Source organism: Camellia sinensis, unplaced genomic scaffold, assembly GCF_055761805.1.
Source record: "Camellia sinensis isolate YWXY unplaced genomic scaffold, ASM5576180v1 Unanchor2, whole genome shotgun sequence".
NCBI lineage: Eukaryota > Viridiplantae > Streptophyta > Magnoliopsida > Ericales > Theaceae > Camellia > Camellia sinensis.
The window spans coordinates 12,003,647-12,027,232 of NW_028129079.1; positions in this window are offsets into that span (position 1 = coordinate 12,003,647).

The window sequence follows — 23,586 nt, forward strand, 5'->3', positions numbered from 1 at the left end:
ATAAAAAAGGAAGTTTAATAGAAAAGTAAATTGAATAAAAATGGAAGTTGAATAAAAATAAAAATGAAAGTTGCATAAAATTAAAAATGAAAATTCAATCCAGAAACCGCTATACCTTAACGATCTATTTGGAAATTAAATAAAAAAGGATGTTGAGTGGAAAAGAAACTGATGGAAAAAGGAAGTTAAATAAGAATAAAAATGGAAGTTGTAGAAAATTAAAAATGGAAGTTCATTCAAGAAACCACTATACCTTAACGATCTATTTGGAAATTAAAGAAAAAATGAAGTTGAATAGAAAAATAACTTGAATAAAAATGGAAGTCGAATAAAAATAAAAATGGAGATTGCAGAAAATTAAAAATGCAAGTTCATTCAAGAAACCACTATACCTTAACGATCTATTTGGAAATTAAATAAAAAAGGAAGTTTTATAGAAAATTAAATTGAATAAAAATGGAAGTTGAATAAAAATAAAAATCGAAGTTGCAGAATATTAAAATTGGAAGTTCAATCCAGAAACCACTATACCTTCACGATCTATTTGGAAATTACATAAAAAAGGAAGTTGAGTATAAAAGAAACTTGAATAAAAAAGGAGTTAAATAAAAATAAAAATGGAAGTTGCAGAAAATTAAAAATGGAGGTTCATTCAAGAAACAACTATACCTTAACGATCTATTTGGAAATTAAATAAAAAAGGAAGTTGAATAGAAAAATAACTTGAATAAAAATGGAAGCTGAATAAAAATAAATATGGAAGTTCATTAAAGAAGCCACTATACCTCAACGATCTATTCGGAAATTAAATAAAAAAGGAAGTTTAATAGAAATGTAAATTGAATAAAAATGGAATTTGAATAAAAATAAAAATGAAAGTTGCATAAAATTAAAAATGAATGTTCAATATAGAAACCACTATACCTTAACGATCTATTTGGAAATTAAATAAAAAAGGAAGTTGAGTAGAAAAGAAACTGATTGAAAAAGGAAGTTAAACAAGAATAAAAATGGAAGTTGAAGAAAATTAAAAATGGAAGTTCATTCAAGAAACCACTATAACTTAACGATCTATATGGAAATTAAATAGAAAAGGAAGTTGAATAGAAAAATAACTTGAATAAAAATGGAAGTCGAATAAAAATAAAAATGGAAGTTGCAGAAAATTAAAAATGGAAATTCATTCAAGAAACCACTATATCTTAACGATCTATTTGGAAATTAAATAAAAAAGGAAGTTTAATAGAAAAGCAAATTGAATAAAAATGGAAGTTGAATAAAAATAAAAATGAAAGTTGCGTAAAATTAAAAATGGAAGTTCCATCCAGAAACCACTATACCATAATGATCTATTTGGAAATTAAATAAGAATGAAAGTTGAATAGAAAAGAAACTGATTGAAAAATGAAGTTAAATAAGAATAAAAATGGAAGTTGCAGAAAATAAAAAATGGCAGTTCATTCAAGAAACCACTATACCAAAACGATCTATTTGGAAATTAAACAAAAAAGGAAGTTGAATAGAAAAATAACTTGAATAAAAATGGAAGTCGAATAAAAATAAAAATGGAAGTTGCAGAAAATTAAAAATGGAAGTTCATTCAAGAAACCATTATACCTTAACGATATATTTGGAAATTTAATAAAAAATGAAGTTTAATAGAAAAGTAAATTGAATAAAAATGGAAATTGAATAAAAATAAAAATGAAAGTTGCATAAAATTAAAAATGGAAGTTCAATCCAGAAACCACTATATCTTAACGATCTACTTCGAAATTAAATAAAAAAGGAAGTAGAGTAGAAAAGAAACTTGAATGAAAAAGGAAGTTAAATAAAAATAAAAATGGAAGTTGCAGCAAATTAAAAATGGAAATTCAGTCAAGAAACCACTATACCTTAATGATCTATTTGGAAATTAAATAAAAAAGGAAGTTTAATAGAATAATAAATTGAATAAAAATGGAAGTCGAATAAAAATAAAAATGGAAGTTGCAGAAAATTAAAAATGGAAGTTCATTCAAGAAACCACTATAACTTAACGATCTATTTGGCAATTAAATAAAAAAGGAAGTTTAATAGAAAAGCAAATTAAATGAAAATGTAAGGTGAATAAAAATAAAAATGAATGTTGCATAAAATTAACAATGGAAGTTCAATCCAGAAACCACTATACCTTAACGATCTATTTGGAAATTTATTAAAAAAGTAAGTTGATTAGAAAAGAAACTTGAATGAAAAAGGAAGTTAAATAAAAATAAAAATGGAAGTTGCAGAAAATTAAAAATGGAAGTTAAGTCAAGAAACCACTATACCTTAATGATCTATTTGGAAATTATATAAAAAAGGAAGTTGAATAGAAAAATAACTTGAATAAAAATGGAAGTCGAATAAAAATAAAAATGGAAGTTGCAGAAAATTAAAAATGGAAGTTCATTCAAGAAACCAATATATCTTAACGATCAATTTGGAAATTAAATAAAAAAGGAAGTTTAATAGAAAAGTAAATTGAATAAAAAATGGAAGTTAAATAAAAATACAATTGAAAGTTGCATATAATTAAAAATGAAAGTTCAATCCAGAAACCACTATACCTTAACGATCTTTTTGGAAATTAAATAAAAAAGGAAGTTGAGCAGAAAAGAAACTGATGGAAGAAGGAAGTTAAATAAGAATATAAATGGAAGTTGCAGAAAATTAAAATGGAAGTTCATTCAAAAAACCACTATACCTTAACGATCTATTTGGAAATGAAAGAAAAAATGAGGTTGAATAGAAAAATAACTTGAATAAAAATGGAAGTCGAATAAAAATAAAAATGGAGGTTGTAGAAAATTAAAAATGGATGTTCATTCAAGAAACCACTATACCTTAACGATCTATTCGGAAATTAAATAAAAAATGAAGTTTTATAGAAAAATAAATTGAATAAAAATGGAAGTTGAATAAAAATAAAAATGGAAGTTGCAGAAAATTAAAAATGGAAGTTCAATCCCGAAACCACTATACCTTCACGATCTATTTAGAAATTACATAAAAAAGGAAGTTGAGTAGAAAAGTGTAACGCCCTCAAAATAAACCCATAATAACCATAACATTAACATGCATTTATAAAAGAAAACGAATCATTTGAGTTATTCGTCAGAGTATTCTTATTGAAAGACATCACGTGTAACATCCTGCAACATCAAAATAAATGCCCTAAGGGCTTACATCTTTCCAAGCTAACACTTGGACACAAAAGGATGAGTACTAACTCATTTACAAGTTAAGCCCTAGGCTTGAATGTTTACATGAAATCTCAAAAATAACAAAATAAAACATATAACTAAAGACAAGTCTTCAAAATCCCAAACATCAAATCCTTCCAGGCTAAGTCCGTGGAGGTAGCTTATCACCTGAACCTGAAAATGATGTTCCCATAAAGGGTGAGCCACAGCCCAGTAGAAAAATACTAAACCAAATATAAGCATTGAATAAAGCTATAGCATTCAATAGATGGTTAACCAAGATAATCAATTTTATCATTAAACAGTCTCATGACACTAATGTCTAAGACACATTTCACCTTCCATTATTATCAACATGGCTCAGAACCTGGCCAAACTTACAACAGTGAATTATATATCATATTTACATTACTACCAATATCAACAAAACAAATGAGACTCATGCTCATATCAAAACACTTCATACTTCCCATTTGATACACATTTTAGTGTTGTATCAATAATCATGTAAAAACACTTCAATATAATAAGCACACATAAAAATGGTGCTAATGGAGTCCATCCCCTATCTCCTCCCAAACAATAATCCGGTTTAGAGGTCCATCCCCTATCTTCCCCTAAACCGTGGAGTACATCCCCTATCTCCTCCCAAACAATATGCATATGCAATGCTCAATCAATACATGTAATTTCTGTATTAATTCAATAGTCTAAATTTATGACTTAAACAAATTGATTAGTTTCAATTTTCCCTAATCCGCATGCAATGTCTACAACAAGCACGACTATCCTCCACCGATAGCCCAAAACAATTATTTCTAGACTTGAAAAATAAATACACTATCAATTCATTAGGCGAGTGATTTATATTATCCAACTACACCATTTAATCAATAAATTCCCCAATTTCATGGATTTAACCAAATTCCCCAATTTCATGGATTTAACCAAATTCCCCAATTACCTTAAATTAATTACTCAAATCAATTTAGCAATTCAACTAGGGTTTTCTTTTCCCAAGATTTTCAAAGTGTCCCCAACCTATCAAAATACCAAACTTAGAACAAAGCATATAAAATGAAGTAGGAAAATCCCTACCTCGAAGAAAATAACCCGTATGGAGAAGATGGAGATGAAGACCAAAGACCAACGTGCTCCAAATCCCAAGTTTCTCAGATTAAAACGAAGCCCTCAACTCACTCTAACTTTTTAATAAAGGATCTAAGGTAGAAACTCACTCTAAGTAGATCAATCGAAAGAGAGAAGGTGTGTAGAGGGAGAGAGAGAGATAAAAAAAACACTCCAGGGGCGGTTTTTAAAAAGTTATGAAGGAAAAGTAGGTCAAAAAGTGATCCAAAAAGTGAAATCACGGACTGATATAATCGACTCTACGCTCGAGCGTAGAAAGCCCCGCTCGAGCGTAAGACACAGAATCATGCTCAAGCGTGAAGAAAGCCGCTCGAGCGTCGATTGCACCCTTCCAGAAGTTTTGCAGGCGCTGCACCCGCTCGAGCGTCAAACTCCCCGCTCGAGCGGAGGAGCAAAAACAAGGGATCACGCTCGAGCGTAAAAACTACCGCTCGAGCGGAAGAACTGCAGAGCAAAATACTGGGAGATGGAAAATCCCGCTCGAGCGTCAAAATTCCCGCTCGAGCGGAGAAGCAACAACGAAGGGACCGCTCGAGCGTTAAAACTTCCGCTCGAGCGTGAAGGCCAAAATCTGGGCATCACCTATCGGCATCTAAAATCAACCAACCTGTACCAGACCCGTCCAACACAACCTATACTTCAAATACAAAGAGATTAAAGGACAACAACAACCAATAAGTAATGACAGGATCCACGGAACCTAAGTCCGGATACAATAATTTAAAGAGAAAAGACCGGGGTCGCTATAACCTCCCCTCCTTAAAAGAATTTCGTCCCCGAAATTTAGCACAAGGTTTCGAAACAAGTTTTTCTCAAATTCCAACAATATGATAACTCACTAATAAACAACTTGACCCAACACCGGCCATTCCATCTCTTAACAAAGAGATATGCCACAATATGCAAAACAACCATATATTTCAACCTGCATTAACACTATGCAATTTTCTTTCAATTTCAACAATTTTCAATATATTCAATATATACAATGTTCCATTAAACTTCCATTTCGAGGCAAGTTCCAAAATATTTCCATTAACCAAAACATTCTAAATGTTTTACAACTTAAGACATATATAAAAAGCTTTAAAGTTTGACAATATTACAAAATCTAACTACAAGATTACAAATCAATAAACATGTCCGGATATTTCTCGCGGACTTCCAACTCACGTTCCCATGTGGCTTCCTCCACCCCGTGATGTTTCCACAAAACTTTCACCAAAGGAATGGTCTTGCCTCGCAAGACTTGATCCCGTTTATCCAAGACTCGAACCGGTCTCTCCTCATACGAGACATCCTCATCAACTACTAAATCGGTCCAATCCAATACATGTGATGGATCCGGCTCATACTTCCGAAGCATACTCACATGAAACACGTCATGTACTCCGGACAACTGCGGCGGCAAAGCTAAACGATAAGCAGTCTCGCCAATCCTCTCAAGGATCTCAAAAGGACCAATGAATCGAGGGGACAACTTCCCGCTCTTCCCAAACCTCATCAATCCCCGTCTTGGTGATATCTTCAAAAAGACATGATCACTCACCTCAAACACCAAAGGTCTCCTCCTACGGTCGGCATAAGATTTCTGACGACTCTGGGCTGTAACAAGCCTCTTACGGATAAGCTCAACCTTCTCCGTCGTTTCCCTCACTAACTCCGGACCCAACAGAGGTGCATCACCCACCTCGGCCCAACAAACAGGAGACCTACACGGTCGGCCGTATAAGGCCTCAAACGGTGCCATACCGATACTAGATTGGAAGCTGTTGTTGTAGGCAAACTCCACTAATGGCAAGTGCCTCTCCCATGACCCGCTAAAGTCAAGAACACAACCCCGAAGCATATCTTCAAGGATCTGAATAGTACGCTCGGACTGCCCATCAGTCTGAGGATGATAGGCTGTGCTAAAGGTCAACTTAGTACCTAAGGCGCTCTGCAAGCTCTGCCATAATCTGGCAGTAAAACGAGGATCTCTATCCGAGACGATCGTCACTGGAACCCCGTGCAATCTCACTATGTCCCGAATATACAAGTCGGCAAGATGATCTACCGTATCTCTCACGCGCATAGGAATAAAATGCGCCGACTTAGTTAACCGGTCTACAACCACCCAAATAGCATCACTACCCCGCTGAGTCCTCGGAAGACCCACAACGAAGTCCATAGTGACGTGCTCCCACTTCCACTCAGCAATAGGCAAGGGTTGCAACAAACCCGCTGGCCTCTGATGTTCAGCCTTCACTTGCTGACAAGTAAGGCACTTAGATACGAAAGCTGCCACATCCCTCTTCATACCCCGCCACCAGAACTGGCGACCCAAATCCCGATACATCTTAGTGCCTCCCGGATGCACCGCAAGGCGTGAATGATGAAAATCTCGGAGTACCTCTTCTCGATGAGACTCCGGCACAAACAGACGGTCTCGGTATCTCACACTCAGGTCGGGATACACCGTCAAACCTTTCTCAACCTTCCCACCAGAAATCTTCTCACGGAGGGATTCTACCTCAAGGTCGCCCCTCTGAGCCTCTAACACTCGAGTCACAAGTGTAGGTTGCGCAACAACAGAAAACAAGGCCGCAGCCTCAACGGATTCGCCCAGAAGCAAATCAAACTCTCCAAGTGCACCTAACATCTCCCACTCTCGGATGGCTATACTAGCTATGTCACCCACAGGTTTCCTGCTAAGGGCGTCGGCCACCACATTGGCCTTTCCCGGATGATAATGCAATTCAAAGTCATAATCCTCAATAAATTCCATCCACCTCCTCTGCCTCAAGTTCAAGTCTTTCTGTGTGAACAGATATTTCAGACTCTTATGATCCGAGAATACCTCGAACCTCTCACCGTAAAGATAATGCCTCCAAATCTTCAAGGCAAATATCACAGCTGCTAACTCTAAATCATGCGTAGGGTAATTCTTCTCGTGAACTTTCAACTGACGTGAGCCATAGGCAACCACTTTCCCCTCTTGCATCAACACACAACCAAGACCCTCTCGTGAGGCGTCACAATAGACTGCATAACCCAACCCTCTCTCCGAAATAATCAAGACTGGAGCAGTGGTCAGTCTAACTTTCAACTCCTGGAACGACTTTTCACAAGTCTCACTCCAAGCAAATTTGACTCCCTTCCGAGTCAATCTAGTCAAAGGCGAAGCTAATCTGGAGAAATCTCTTACAAACCGGCGATAATACCCAGCTAATCCCAGAAAACTGCGGATCTCAAACACACTCTTAGGCTGTACCCAATCTTGCACTGCCTCTGTCTTGGATGTATCAACAGACACCCCTTCCCAAGAAACTACATGGCCTAAGAACTTCACCTCCTCTAGCCAGAACTCACACTTCCCAAACTTAGCATAAAGCTGATGGGCTCTAAGTAAATCAAGCACCACCCTCAAGTGTTCCTCGTGCTCTTCCTCTGAAGGTGAATAGATAAGGATGTCGTCCACGAAGACGACTACAAAACGATCTAGAAATTCCCGGAATATCCGGTTCATCAAATCCATAAATACTGCCGGTGCGTTGGTGAGCCCAAATGGCATCACCAAAAACTCATAGTGGCCATACCGCGTACGGAATGCCGTCTTTGGAATATCCTCCTCCCTGACTCTCAACTGATGATAACCTGATCTCAAGTCTATCTTCGAGAAACAACGGGAACCTTTCAACTGATCGAACAGATCATCTATACGGGGCATAGGGTACTTATTCTTAACCGTAGCCCGATTCAATTTCCGGTAATCTATACAAAGTCTCAAAGCACCACCTTTCTTTTTAACAAAGAGGGCCGGTGCTCCCCAAGGCGAAACACTAGGACGTATAAAGCCTTTATCTAGCAACTCCTGGAGTTGGATTTTCAACTCAACTAACTCAGCTGGGGCAAAACGATAGGGTGCCATAGAAATCGGCGCCGTGCCGGGCACTAAGTCAATAGAGAATTCAATCTCTCGATGCGGTGGCAAACCAACAAGATCCTCGGGAAAAACCTCCGAGTACTCACACACCACCCTTGGCAACACAATCTGAGTCTCACCGTCCTTACTAATCGAAAGGTTAGCAAGTAGACCACTAAGCTCACTCCGTCCTCGCGGAACATACCCCGGTGGCAAAACACTACCAACACGGTCCCCCAGAAAATGAAAACACTCACCATTCACGGTACGACAAGTGACTCTCTGGCGGTAGCAATCAATAACTGCCCGGTATGACGATAACCAGTCCATACCCAAAATAACATCGAAACCTCTCATAGGCATAACTACAAAGGAAAATGGGATTCTATGGTAATCAACCTCTATATCACAACCCCTAACACCGTGTTTCAAAATCAATTCACCCCCAAGAGGCGACACTACACAAATAGGAGATGCTAACTGTGCTAACTCCAACTCCAAAACAGATGCAAATGCAGCAGACACAAAGGAATGAGATGCACCCGTATCAATCAAAACATTAGCAACCGAGTTGCAAAACAAGAAAGTACCTCTCACAACAGATGGAGCCGGTACAAGATCCTGCGCGGTAACAGCATACACGCGCCCAGATGACCTCTGATCAACCTGCTCACCCCTAGGAGCATAAGATTGTTGCACCGACTGAGACGATGAAGCCCCCTGATTGGCCCTCGAGGCCTGACCCGACTGAGCTGGCTGTTGACCCTGAATCTGCCTCAAACCAGATGCACCAGGTGTGCCACCCAACTGCGGGCAATACCTCTTCATATGCCCTGGCTGACCACACTGATAACACGAGAGTGGCTGGCCTCTACCCTGACTCTGGCTCTGAGATCGAGCCGAAGATGATGCTGCTCTCTGCACTCCTCCCCTCTGAGGACAAACTGGAGACTTGTGGCCCAGCTGGCCACACTTGAAGCAGGTAATGCCTCCTTGACTGCCTTTCCCCGAACTAGCACTCGGCACAGGAAAAGTCGATCTAGAAAAGCTACTCTGAGACTGTTGGGGATTAAAACCCTTCTGTCTCCTACCATCACTCTGACCATCCTGACTCCTCTTGGAGCCCTTCTGTCCTTCCTCCTCCTCCTGCATCATGATTTCCATGTGGGCTGCAGCATCAACCAAACGCCCATAATCCCGAATCATAGTTCCCCCAACTCTCAGCTTGAGGCCACGCCTCAACTTCCTCTCAAACTCAATACAGCGGCGTTCCTCAGACGCCACCAATTCAGGTGCAAACCTGGATAAACTAGTAAATGCAGCCTCAAACTCGGCCACTGAAGAACTCGACTGCTTAAGCTGGCAGAACTGGTCTCTCAGCTTCTCCCTAACTGCTGGAGATAAGAACTTCTCCTGGAAAGCATTCACAAAAGCCTCCCATGTACCTCCTATACGCCCCTTAGTGAACTTCCACCACTGACCCGCATCCCCCTTCAACTGGAATGATGCCAAGGTCACCTTCAACCCCTCGTCTTCGATGCCAAGCATCTCAAACGTCTTCGTTGTCTGTTCGAGCCATTCGTCTGCCTTAAGCGGCTCTTTAGGATCACCCACAAATTCATCCGGATTAGACCGGAAGAACTCCCTCTTCAGAAAGGAAGGTCCTGCATCCGCAACAACAACCTGGGCTTGATTCTCAGCCCTAAGAATGCCTACTGACTCCCTGAATGCCCCTGCTATCTCTCGGGCTAAAGCGCCCATAGCCTGCTGGCCTACTGGCTCGGCCACATTGGCCTGGCCAATTCCCTCATGAACTGCCGGAATCTCCTCTGGCACCGGTACCTCCTGCCTACCCGGCCTACCACGCCTACCGCGTCCTCGTCCTCGCCCTGACATCCTAATAAAGGAAACAAACAAAGACGTTAGCACATTAATAAATGTGCCGAAACTAAACACTCGCGTCCTAATGCATTGGACAAAAATAATTCATTCCACGTAAGCACATAATCACATAAGCACCTATGAATTTCATTCCCGGATAATGATAGTCCCAATGCGTTACTATAGTTCCGGTTGGAAGCAGCAGTGATCAAGTGCCTTTCCAACAAGACTACTAGAACTCAAGGGTCCAATCAACATCCTAGAAACTACATTCCATACCCACATAATCACATAAACATGTTATCACATAAGCATATAACGTTACACTAAGTCTCTATCAAACGAGACGAACCCATTGTGATACTAATCACTTCCCACGTACCCAAAGTATTCAAACCCGGTACGCTCTGATACCAAGTTGTAACGCCCTCAAAATAAACCCATAATAACCATAACATTAACATGCATTTATAAAAGAAAACGAATCATTTGAGTTATTCATCAGAGTATTCTTATTGAAAGACATCACGTGTAACATCCTGCAACATCAAAATAAATGCCCTAAGGGCTTACATCTTTCCAAGCTAACACTTGGACACAAAAGGATGAGTACTAACTCATTTACAAGTTAAGCCCTAGGCTTGAATGTTTACATGAAATCTCAAAAATAACAAAATAAAACATATAACTAAAGACAAGTCTTCAAAATCCCAAACATCAAATCCTTCCAGGCTAAGTCCGTGGAGGTAGCTTATCACCTGAACCTGAAAATGATGTTCCCATAAAGGGTGAGCCACAGCCCAGTAGAAAAATACTAAACCAAATATAAGCATTGAATAAAGCTATAGCATTCAATAGATGGTTAACCAAGATAATCAATTTTATCATTAAACAGTCTCATGACACTAATGTCTAAGACACATTTCACCTTCCATTATTATCAACATGGCTCAGAACCTGGCCAAACTTACAACAGTGAATTATATATCATATTTACATTACTACCAATATCAACAAAACAAATGAGACTCATGCTCATATCAAAACACTTCATACTTCCCATTTGATACACATTTTAGTGCTGTATCAATAATCATGTAAAAACACTTCAATATAATAAGCACACATAAAAATGGTGCTAATGGAGTCCATCCCCTATCTCCTCCCAAACAATAATCCGGTTTAGAGGTCCATCCCCTATCTTCCCCTAAACCGTGGAGTACATCCCCTATCTCCTCCCAAACAATATGCATATGCAATGCTCAATCAATACATGTAATTTCTGTATTAATTCAATAGTCTAAATTTATGACTTAAACAAATTGATTAGTTTCAATTTTCCCTAATCCGCATGCAATGTCTACAACAAGCACGACTATCCTCCACCGATAGCCCAAAACAATTATTTCTAGACTTGAAAAATAAATACACTATCAATTCATTAGGCGAGTGATTTATATTATCCAACTACACCATTTAATCAATAAATTTCCCAATTTCATGGATTTAACCAAATTCCCCAATTTCATGGATTTAACCAAATTCCCCAATTACCTTAAATTAATTACTCAAATCAATTTAGCAATTCAACTAGGGTTTTCTTTTCCCAAGATTTTCAAAGTGTCCCCAACCTATCAAAATACCAAACTTAGAACAAAGCATATAAAATGGAGTAGGAAAATCCCTACCTCGAAGAAAATAACCCGTATGGAGAAGATGGAGATGAAGACCAAAGACCAACGTGCTCCAAATCCCAAGTTTCTCAGATTAAAACGAAGCCCTCAACTCACTCTAACTTTTTAATAAAGGATCTAAGGTAGAAACTCACTCTAAGTAGATCAATCGAAAGAGAGAAGGTGTGTAGAGGGAGAGAGAGAGATAAAAAAAACACTCCAGGGGCGGTTTTTAAAAAGTTATGAAGGAAAAGTAGGTCAAAAAGTGATCCAAAAAGTGAAATCACGGACTAATATAATCGACTCTACGCTCGAGCGTAGAAAGCCCCGCTCGAGCGTAAGACACAGAATCATGCTCAAGCGTGAAGAAAGCCGCTCGAGCGTCGATTGCACCCTTCCAGAAGTTTTGCAGGCGCTGCACCCGCTCGAGCGTCAAACTCCCCGCTCGAGCGGAGGAGCAAAAACAAGGGATCACGCTCGAGCGTAAAAACTACTGCTCGAGCGGAAGAACTGCAGAGCAAAATACTGGGAGATGGAAAATCCCGCTCGAGCGTCAAAATTCCCGCTCGAGCGGAGAAGCAACAACGAAGGGACCGCTCGAGCGTTAAAACTTCCGCTCGAGCGTGAAGGCCAAAATCTGGGCATCACCTATCGGCATCTAAAATCAACCAACCTGTACCAGACCCGTCCAACACAACTTATACTTCAAATACAAAGAGATTAAAGGACAACAACAACCAATAAGTAATGACAGGATCCACGGAACCTAAGTCCGGATACAATAATTTAAAGAGAAAAGACCGGGGTCGCTATAAAAAGAAACTTGAATAAAAAAGGAAGTTAAATAAAAATAAAAATGGAGGTTCATTCAAGAAACAACTATACCTTAACGATCTATTTGGAAATTAAATAAAAAAGGAAGTTGAATAGAAAAATAACTTGAATAAAAATGGAAGCTGAATAAAAATAAAAATGGAAGTTCCATAAAATTAAAAATGGAAGTTCATTAAAGAAACCACTATACCTTAACGATCTATTTGGAAATTAAATGAAAAAGGAAGTTTAATAGAAATGTAAATTGATTAAAAATGGAGGTTGAATAAAAATAAAAGTGAAAGTTTCATAAAATTAAAAATGGAAGTTCAATCCAGAAACCAGTATACCTTAACGATCTATTTGGAAATTAAAGAAAAAAGGAAGTTGAATAGAAAAGAAACTTTAACAAAAAAAGAAGTTGAATAGAAACAAAAATGGAAGTTGCAGAAAATTAAAATTGGAAGTTCATTCAAGAAACCACTGTACCTTAACGATCTATTTGGAAATTAAATAAAAAAGGAAGTTAAATAGAAAAATAACTTGAATAAAAATGGAAGTCGAATAAAAATAAAAACGGAAGTTGCAGAAAATTAAAAATGGAAGTTCATTCGAGAAACCACTATATCTTAACGATCTATTTGGAAATTAAATAAAAAAGGAAGTTTAATAGAAAAGTAAATTGAATAAAAATGGAAGTTGAATAAAAATAAAAATGAAAGTTACATAAAATTAAAAGTGGAAGTTCAATCCAGAAACCACTATACCTTAACGATCTATTTGGAAATTAAATAAAAAAGGAAGTTGAGTAGAAAAGAAACTTGAATGAAAAACGAAGTTGAATAAAAATAATAATGAAAGTTGCAGCAAATTAAAAATGGAAATTCATTCCCGAAACCACTATACCTTAACGATATATTTGGAAATTAAATAAAAAGGAAGTTTAATAGAAAAGTAAATTGAATAGAAATGGAAATTGAATAAAAACAAAAATGAAAGTTGCACAAAATTAAAAATGGAAGTTCAATCTAGAAAGCACTATACATTAACGATCTATTGGGAAATTAAATAAAAAAAGGAAGTTGAACAGAAAAGTAACATGAATAAAAACGGAAGTTGCAGAAAATTAAAAATAGAAATTCATTGAAGAAACAACTACACCTTAACGATCTATTTGCAAAATTAAATAAAAAAGGAAGTTAAATAGAAAAGTAAATTGAACAAAAATGGAAGTCGAATAAAAATAAAAATGGAAGTTGCAGAAAATTAAAAATGGAAGTTCATTCAAGAAACCACTATAACTTAACGATCTATTTGGAAATTAAAAAAAAAGGAAGTTTAATAGAAAAGTAAATTGAATAAAAATGCAAGGTGAATAAAAATAAAAATGAAAGTTGCATAAAATTAACAATGGAAGTTCAATCCAGAAACAACTATACCTTAACGATCTATTTGGAAATTAATTAAAAAAGGAAGTTGAGTAGAAAAAAACTTGAATGAAAAAGGTAGTTAAATAAAAATAAAAATGGAAGTTGCAGAAAATTAAAAATGGAAGTTCATTCAAGAAACCACTATACCTTAACGATTTATTTGGAAATTAAATAAAAAAAGAAGTTGAATATAAAAATAACTTGAATAATAATGAAAGCTGAATAAAAATAAAAATTGAAGTTGCATAAAATTAAAAATGGAAGTTCATTAAAGAAACCACTATACCTTAACGATCTATTTGGAAATTAAATAAAATGGAAGTTTAATAGAAAAGTAAATTGAATAAAAATGGAAGTTGAATAAAAAGAAAAGTTAAAGTTGCATAAAATTAAAATGGAAGTTCAATCCAGAAACCAGTATACCTTAACGATCTATTTGGATATTAAATAAAAAAGGAAGTTGAATAGAAAAGAAACATGAATAAAAAAAGAAGTTGAATAGAAATAAAAGTGGAAGTTGCAGGAAAATAAAAGTGAAAGTTCATTAAAGAAACCACTATACCTTAACGATCTATTTGAAAATTAAATAAAATGGAAGTTTAATAGAAAAGTAAATTGAATAAAAATGGAAGTTGAATAAAAACAAAAGTGAAAGTTGCATAAAATTAAAATGGAAGTTCAATCCAGAAACCAGTATACCTTAACGATCTATTTGGATATTAAATAAAAAAGGAAGTTGAATAGAAAAGAAACATGAATAAAAAAAGAAGTTGAATTGAAATAAAAGTGGAAGTTCCAGGAAAATAAAAGTGAAAGTTCATTCAAGAAACCACTATACTTTAACGATCTATTTGGAAATTAAATAAAAAATGAAGTTGAATAGATAAATAACTTGAATAAAAATGGAAGTCGAATAAAAATAAAACTGAAAGTTGCAGAAAATTAAAAATGGAAATTCCTTCAAAAAACCACTATACCTTAACGATCTATTTGGAAATTAAATAAAAAAGGAAGTTTAATAGAAAAGTAAATTGAATAATAATGGAATTTGAATAGAAAGAAAAGTGAAAGTTGCATAAAATTAAAAATGGAAGTTCAATCCTGAAACCAGTATACCTTAACGATCTATTTGGAAATTAAATAAAAAAGGAAGTTGAACAGAAAAATAACTCCAATAAAAATGGAAGTCGAATAAAATTAAAAATGAAAGTTCATTCAAGAAACCACTATACCTTAACGATCTATTTGGAAATTTAATGAAAAAGGAAGTTTAATAGAAAAGTAAATTGAATATAAATGGAAATTGAATAAAAATAAAAATGAAAATTGCATAAAATTAAAAATGGAAGTTCAATCCAGAAACCACTATACCTTAACGATCTATTTGGAAATTAAATAAAAAAGGAAGTTGAGTAGAAAAGAAACTTGAATGAAAAAGGAAGTTAAATAAAAATAAAAATGGAAGTTGCAGCAAATTAAAAATGGAAATTCATTCAAGAAAAAACCACTATACCTTAATGATCTATTTGGAAATTAAATAAAAAAGGAAGTTTAATAGAAAAGTAAATTGAATAAAACTGGAAATTGAATAAAAATAAAAATGAAAGTTGCATAAAATTAAAAATGGAAGTTCAATCCAGAAACCACTATACGTTAACGATCTATTTGGAAACTAAATAAAAAGGAAAGTTGAATAGAAAAGTAACTTGAATAAAAATGGAAGTTGAGTAGAAAAGAAACTGGTTGAAAAAGGAATTTAAATAAGAATAAAAATGGAAGTTGCAGAAAATCAAAATTGGAAGTTCATTCAAGAAACCACTATACCTTAACGATTTATTTGGAAATTAAATAAAAAAGGAAGTTGAACAGAAAAATAACTCCAATAAAAATGGAAGTCGAATAAAATTAAAAATGGAAGTTCATTCAAGAAACCACTATACCTTAACGATCTATTTGGAAATTTATTGAAAAAGGAAGTTTAATAGAATAGTAAATTGAATAAAAATGGAAATTGAATAAAAATAAAAATAAAAATTGCATAAGATTAAAAATGGAAGTTCAATCCAGAAACCACTATACCTTAACGATCTATTTGGAAATTAAATAAAAAAGGAAGTTGAGTAGAAAAGAAACTTGAATGAAAAAGGAAGTTAAATAAAAATAAAAATGGAAGTTGCAGGAAATTAAAAATGGAAATTCATTCAAGAAAAAACCACTATACCTTAACGATCTATTTGGAAATTAAATAAAAAAGGAAGTTTAATAGAAAAGTAAATTGAATAAAACTGGAAATTGAATAAAAATAAAAATGAAAGTTGCATATAATTAAAAATGGAAGTTCAATCCGGAAACCACTATACGTTAACGATCTATTTGGAAACTAAATAAAAAAGTAAGTTGAATAGAAAAGTAACTTGAATAAAAATGGAAGTTACTTAAAAATAAAAATGGAAGTTGCAGAAATTAAAAATGGAAATTCATTCAAGAAACCACTATACCTTAACGATCTATTTGGAAATTAAATAAAAAAGGAAGTTGAATAGAAAAATAACTTGATTGAAAAAGGAAGTTAAATAAAACTAAAAATGGAAGTTGCAGAAAATTAAAAATGGATGTTCATTCAAGAAACCACTATACCTTAACGTTCAATTTGGAAATTTAATAATAAAGAAAGTGTAATAGAGAAGTAACTTGAATAAAAATGGAAATTGAATAAAAATAAAAATGAAAGTTGCATAAAATTAATAATGGAAGTTCAATTCAGAAACCAGTATACCTTAACGATCTATTTGGAAATTAAATAAAAAAGGAAGTTGAGTAGAAAAGAAACTTAATTGAAAAGGAAGTTATATAAAAATAAGAATGGAAGTTGCCGAAAATTAAAAATGGAAGTTCAATCAAGAAACCACCATACCTTAACGATTATTTGGAAATTAAATAAAAAAGGAAGTTGAATTGAAAAATGACTTGAATAAAAATGGAAGTTGAATGAAAATAAAAATGAAAGCTGCATAAAATTAAAATTGGAAGTTCATTAAAGAAACCACTATACCTTAACGATCTATTTGGAAATTAAATAAAAAAGGAACTTTAATAGAAAAGAAAATTGAATAAAAGTGGAAGTTGAATAAAAATAAAAATGGAAGTTCAATCTAAAAACCACTATACCTTGATGATCTATTTGGAAATTAAATAAAAAAGGAAGTTAAGTAGAAAAGGAACTAGAATAAAAAAGGAAGTCAAATAAAAATATGAATGGAAGTTGCAGAAAATTAAAAATGGAAGTTAATTCAAAAAACCACTATACCTTAACCATCTATTTGGAAATTAAATAAAAAAGGAAGTTGAATAAAAAAAAAAATGGAAGCTGAATAAAAAAAAAATGGAAGTTCCCTAAAATTAAAAATGGAAGTTCATTAAAGAATTCACTATAGCTCATCGATCTATTTGGAAATTAAATAAAAAATGAAGTTTAATAGAAAAGTAAATTGAATAAAAATGGAAGTTGAATAAAAACAAAAATGGAAGTCGCAGAAAATTAAAAATAGAAGTTTAACCTAGAAACCAGTATACCTTAACGATCTATTTGGAAATTAAATAAAAAAGGTGTTGAGCACAAAAGAAACTTGATTGAAAAAGGAAGTTAAATAAAAATAAAAATGGAAGTTGCAGAAAATTAAAAATGGATGTTCATTCAAGAAACCACTATACCCTAACGATCTATTTGGAAATTAAATAAAAAAGGAAGTTGAATAGAAAAATGACTTGAATAAAAACGGAAATTGAATAAAAATAAAAATAGAAATTGCATAAAATTAAAATTGGAAGTTCATTCAAGAAACCAGTATAACTTCACGATCTATTTGAAAATTAAATAAAAAAGGTAGTTGAGTAGAAAAGAAACTTGACTGAAAAAGTAAGTTAAGGAAAAATAAAAATGGAAGTTGCAGAAAATTAAAAATGGAAGTTCAATCAACAAACTACTATACCTTAACGATCCATTTGGAAAATAAATAAAAAAGAAAGTTGAATAAAAATGGATGTCGAATAAAAATTAAAATGGAAGTTGCAAAAAATTAAAATTGGAAGTTCATTCAAGATACCACTATACCTTAACGATCTATTTGGAAATTAAATAAAAAAGGAAGTTTAATAGAAAACTAAATTGAATAAAAATGGAAGTCGAATAAAAATAAAAATGAAAGTTGCAGAAAATTAAAAATGGAAGTTCATTGAAGAAACCACTATACCTTAACGATCTATTAGGAAATTAAACAAAAAAGGAAGTTCAATAGAAAAATAACTTGAATAAAAATGGAAGTTGAATAAAAATAAATATGGAAGTTGCATAAAATTAAAAATGGAAGTTCATTAAAGAAACCACTATACCTTAACGATCTATTTGGAAATTAAATAAAAAAGGAACTTTAATAGAAAAGTAAATTGAATAAAAATGGAAGTTGAATAAAAATAAAATTGGAAGTTCATTCAAGAATCCACTATACCTTAACGATCTATTTGGAAATTAAATAAAAATGGAAGTTTAGTAGAAAAGAAACTTGAATAAAAAAGGAAGTTAAATAAAAATAAAAATGAAACTTACAGAAAATTAAAAATGGAAGTTAATTCAAGAAACCACTATACCCTAACCATCTATTTGGAAATTAAATAAAAAAGGAAGTTGAATAAAAAAATAACTTGAATAAAAATGAAAACTGAATAAAAATAAAAATGGAAGTTCCATAAAATTAAAAATGGAAGTTCATTAAAGAAACCACTATACCTTAACGATCTATTTGGAAATTAAATAAAAAAGAAAGTTTAACAGAAACGTAAATTAAATAAAAATGGAAGTTGAATAAAAATAAAAATGGAAGTTGCAGAAAATTAAAAATGCAAGTTCAATCCTGAAACTTGTATAACTTAACGATCTATTTGGAAATTAAATAAAAAAGGCAGTTGAGTAGAAAAGAAACTTGACTGAAAAAGAATGTTAAATACAAATAAAAATGGAAGTTGCAGAAAATTAAAAATGGAAGTTCATTCAAGAAACCATTATACCTTAACGATCTATTTGGAAATTAAATAAAAAAGAAAGTTGAATAGAAAAATGACTTGAATAAAAATGGAAGTCGAATAAAAATAAAAATGGAAGTTGCATAAAATTAAAATTGGAAGTTCATTCAAGATACCAATATACCTTAACGATCTATTTGGAAATTAAATAAAAAAGGAGGTTTAATAGAAAAGTAAATTGAATAAAAATAGAAGTTGAATAAAAATAAAAATGAAAGTCGCAGAAAATTGAAAATGGAAGTTCATTTAAGAAACCACGATACCATAACGATCTATTAAGAAATTAAACAAAAAAGGAAGTTGAATAGAAAAATAACTTGAATAAAAATGGAAGTTGAATAAAAATAAATATGGAAGTTGCATAAAAATAAAAATTGAAGTTTATTAAAGAAACCACATTACCTTAACGATCTATTTGGAAATTAAATAAAAAAGGAACTTTAACAGAAAAGAAAATTGAATAAAAATGGAAGTTGAATAAAAATAAAAATGAAAGTTGCATAAAATTAAAAATGTAAGCTCAATCCAGAGACAATTATACCTTAACGATCTATTTGGAAATTAAATAAAAAAGGAAGTTGAATAGAAAAGAAGCTTGAATAAAAAAGAAGTTGAATAGAAATAAAAATGGAAGTTGCAGAAAATTAAAATTGGAAGTTCATTCAAGAAACCACTATACCTTGACGATCTATTTCGAAATTAAATAAAAAAGGAAGCTGAGTAAAGAAGAAACTTGAATAAAAAAGGAAGTTTACTAAAAATAAAAATGGAAGTTAATTCAAGAAACCACTATACCTTAACCATCTATTTGGAAATTAAATAAAAAAGGAAGTTGAATAGAAAAATAACTTGAATAAAAATGAAAGCTGAATAAAAATAAAAATGGAAGTTCATTAAAGAAACCACTATACCTTAACGATCTATTTGGAAATTAAATAAAAAAGGAAGTTTAATTGAAAAGTAAATTGAATAGAAATGGAAGTTGAATAAAAATAAAAATGGAAGTTGCAGAAAATTAAAAATGGAAGTTCAATCCAGAAACCTGCATACCTTAACGATCTATTTGGAAATTAAATAAAAAAGGTAGTTGAGTAGAAAAGAAACTTGACTGAAAAAGGAAGTTACATACAAATAAAAATGGAAGTTGCAGAAAATTGAAAATGGAAGTTCATTCAAGAAACCACTATACCTTTACGATCTATTTTGAAATTAAATAAAAAAGAAAGTTGAATAGAAAAATGACTTGAATAAAAATGGAAGTCGAAAAAAAAAAAAAATGGAAGTTGCATAAAATTAAAATGGGAAGTTAATTCAAGAAACCACTATACCTTAACGATCTATTAGGAAATTAAATAAAAAAGGAAGTTGAATAGAAAAATAACTTGAATAAAAATGGAAGTTGAATAAAAATGAATATGGAAGTTGCATAAAATTAAAAATGGAATTTCATTAAAGAAATCACTATACCTTAAGGATCTATTTGGAAATTAAATAAAAAAAGGAACTTTAATAGAAAAGAAAATTGAATAAGAATGGAAGTTGAAAAAAAATAAAAAAGAAAGTTGCAAAAAATTGAAAATGTAAGTTCAATCCAGAAACCATTATACCTTAACGATTTATTTGGAAATTAAATAAAAAAGGAAGTTGAATAGAAAAGAAGCTTGAATAAAAAACGAAGTTGAATAGAAATAAAAATGGAAGTTGCAGAAAATCAAAATTGGAAGTTCATTCAAGAAACCACTATACCTTAACGATATATTTGGAAAGTAAATAAAAAAGGAAGTTTAATAGAAAAGTAAATTGAATGAAAATGGAAGTTGAATAAAAATAAAAATGGAAGTTCAATCCAGAAACCACTATACCTCGACGATCTATTTGGAAATTAAATAAAAAAGGAAGTTGAGTAGAAAAGAAACTTGAATGAAAAAGGAAGTTAAATAAAAATAAAAATGGAAGTTCATTGAGGAAACCACTATACCTTAACGATCTATTAGGAAATTAAACAAAAAAGGAAGTTGAATAGAAAAATAACTTGAATAAAAATGGAAGTTGAATAAAATAAAATATGGAAGTTGCATAAAATTAAAAATGGAAGTTCATTACAGAAACCACTATACCTTAACGATCTATTTGGAAATTAAATAAAAAATGAACTTTAATAGAAAAGAAAAATGAATAAAAATGAAAGTTGAATAAAAATAAAAATGAAAGTTGCATAAAATTAAAAATGTAAATTCAATCCAAGACCATTATACCTTAACGATCTATTTGGAAATGAAATAAAAAAGGTAGTTGAGTAGAAAAGAAACTTGACTGAAAAAGGAAGTTACATACAAATAAAAATGGAAGTTGCAGAAAATTGAAAATGGAAGTTCATTCAAGAAACCACTATACCTTTACGATCTATTTGGAAATTAAATAAAAAAGAAAGTTGAATAGAAAAATGACTTGAAGAAAAATGGAAGTCGAATAAAAATAAAAATAAAAATGGAAGATGCATAAAATTAAAATGGGAAGTTAATTCAAGAAACCACTATACCTTAACGATCTATTAGGAAATTAAATAAAAAAGAAAGTTGAATAGAAAAATAACTTGAATAAAAATGGAAGTTGAATAAAAATAAATATGGAAGTTGCATAAAATTAAAAATGGAAGTTCATTAAAGAAATCACTATACCTTAAGGATCTACTTGGAAATTAAATAAAAAAGGAAGTTGAATAGAAAAGAAGCTTGAATAAAAAACGAAGTTGAATAGAAATAAAAATGGAAGTTGCAGAAAATCAAAATTGGAAGTTCATTCAAGAAACCACTATACCTTAACGATATATTTGGAAAATAAATAAAAAAGTAAGTTTAATAGAAAAATAAATTGAATGAAAATGGAAGTTGAATAAAAATAAAAATGGAAGTTCAATCCAGAAACCACTATACCTCGACGATCTATTTGGAAATTAAATAAAAAAGGAAGTTGAGTATAAAAGAAACTTGAATAAAAAAGGAAGTTAAATAAAAATAAAAATGGAAGTTTCGGAAAATTAAAAATGGAAGTTAATTCAAGAAACCACTATACCTTAACCATCAATTTGGAAATTAAATAAAAAAGGATGTAGAATAGAAAAATAACTTGAATAAAAATGGAAGCTGAATAAAAATAAAAATGGAAGTTCCTTAAAATTAAAATTGGAAGTTCATTCAAGATACCACTATACCTTAACGATCTATTTGAAAATTAATTAAAAAAGGAAGCTTAATAGAAAAGTAAATTGAATGAAAATGGAAGTTGAAAATAAAAATGAAAGTTGCTGAAAATTAAAAATGGAAGTTCGTTCAAGAAACCACTATACCTTAACGATCCATTAGGAAATTAAATAAAAATAGAAGTTGAATAGAAAAATAACTTGAATAAAAATGGAAGTTGCATAAAATTAAAAATAGAAGTTCAATAAAGAAACCACCATACCTTAACGATCTATTTGGAAATTAAATAAAAAAGGAACTTTAATAGAAAATAAAATTGACTAAAAATGGAAGTTGAATAAAAATAAAAATGAAAGTTGCATAAAATTGAAAATGTAAGTTCAATCCAGGAACCATTATACCTTAACGATTTATTTGGAAATTAAATTAAAAAGGAAGTTGAATAGCAAAGAAGCTTGAATTAAAAAAGAAGTTGAATAGAAATAAAAATGGAAGTTGCAGAAAATTAAAATTGGAAGTTCATTCAAGAAACCACCATACCTTAACGATATATTTGGAAATTAAATAAAAAAGGAAGTTTAATAGAAAAGTAAATTAAATTAGAATGGAAGTTGAATAAAAATAAAAATGGAAGTTCAATCCAGAAACTACTATACCACGACAATCTATTTGGATATTAAATAAAAAAAGGAAGATGAGTATAAAAGAAACTTGAATAAAAATGGAAGTTGCAGAAAATTAAAAATGGAAGTTAATTCAAGATACCACTATACCTTAACCATCTATTTGGAAATTAAATAAAAAAGGGAGTTGAATAGAAAAATAACTTGAATAAAAATGGAAGCGGAATAAAAATAAAAATGGAAGTTCCATAAAATTAAAAATGGAAGTTCATTAAAGAAACCACTATACCTTAACGATCTATTTGGAAATTAAATAAAAAAGGAAGTTTAATAGAAAAGTAAATTGAATAAAAATGGAAGTTAAATAAAAATAAAAATGGAAGTCGCAGAAAATCAAAAATAGAAGTTCAATCTAGAAACCAGTAAACCTTAACGATCTATTTTGAAATTAAATAAAAAAGGAAGTTGAGTAGAAAAGAAACTTGATTGGAAAAGGAAGTTAAATAAAAATAAAAATGGAAGTTGCAGAAAATTAAAAATGGAAGTTCATTCAAGAAACCACTATACCTTAACGATCTATTTGAAAATTAAATAAAAAAGAAAGTTGAAT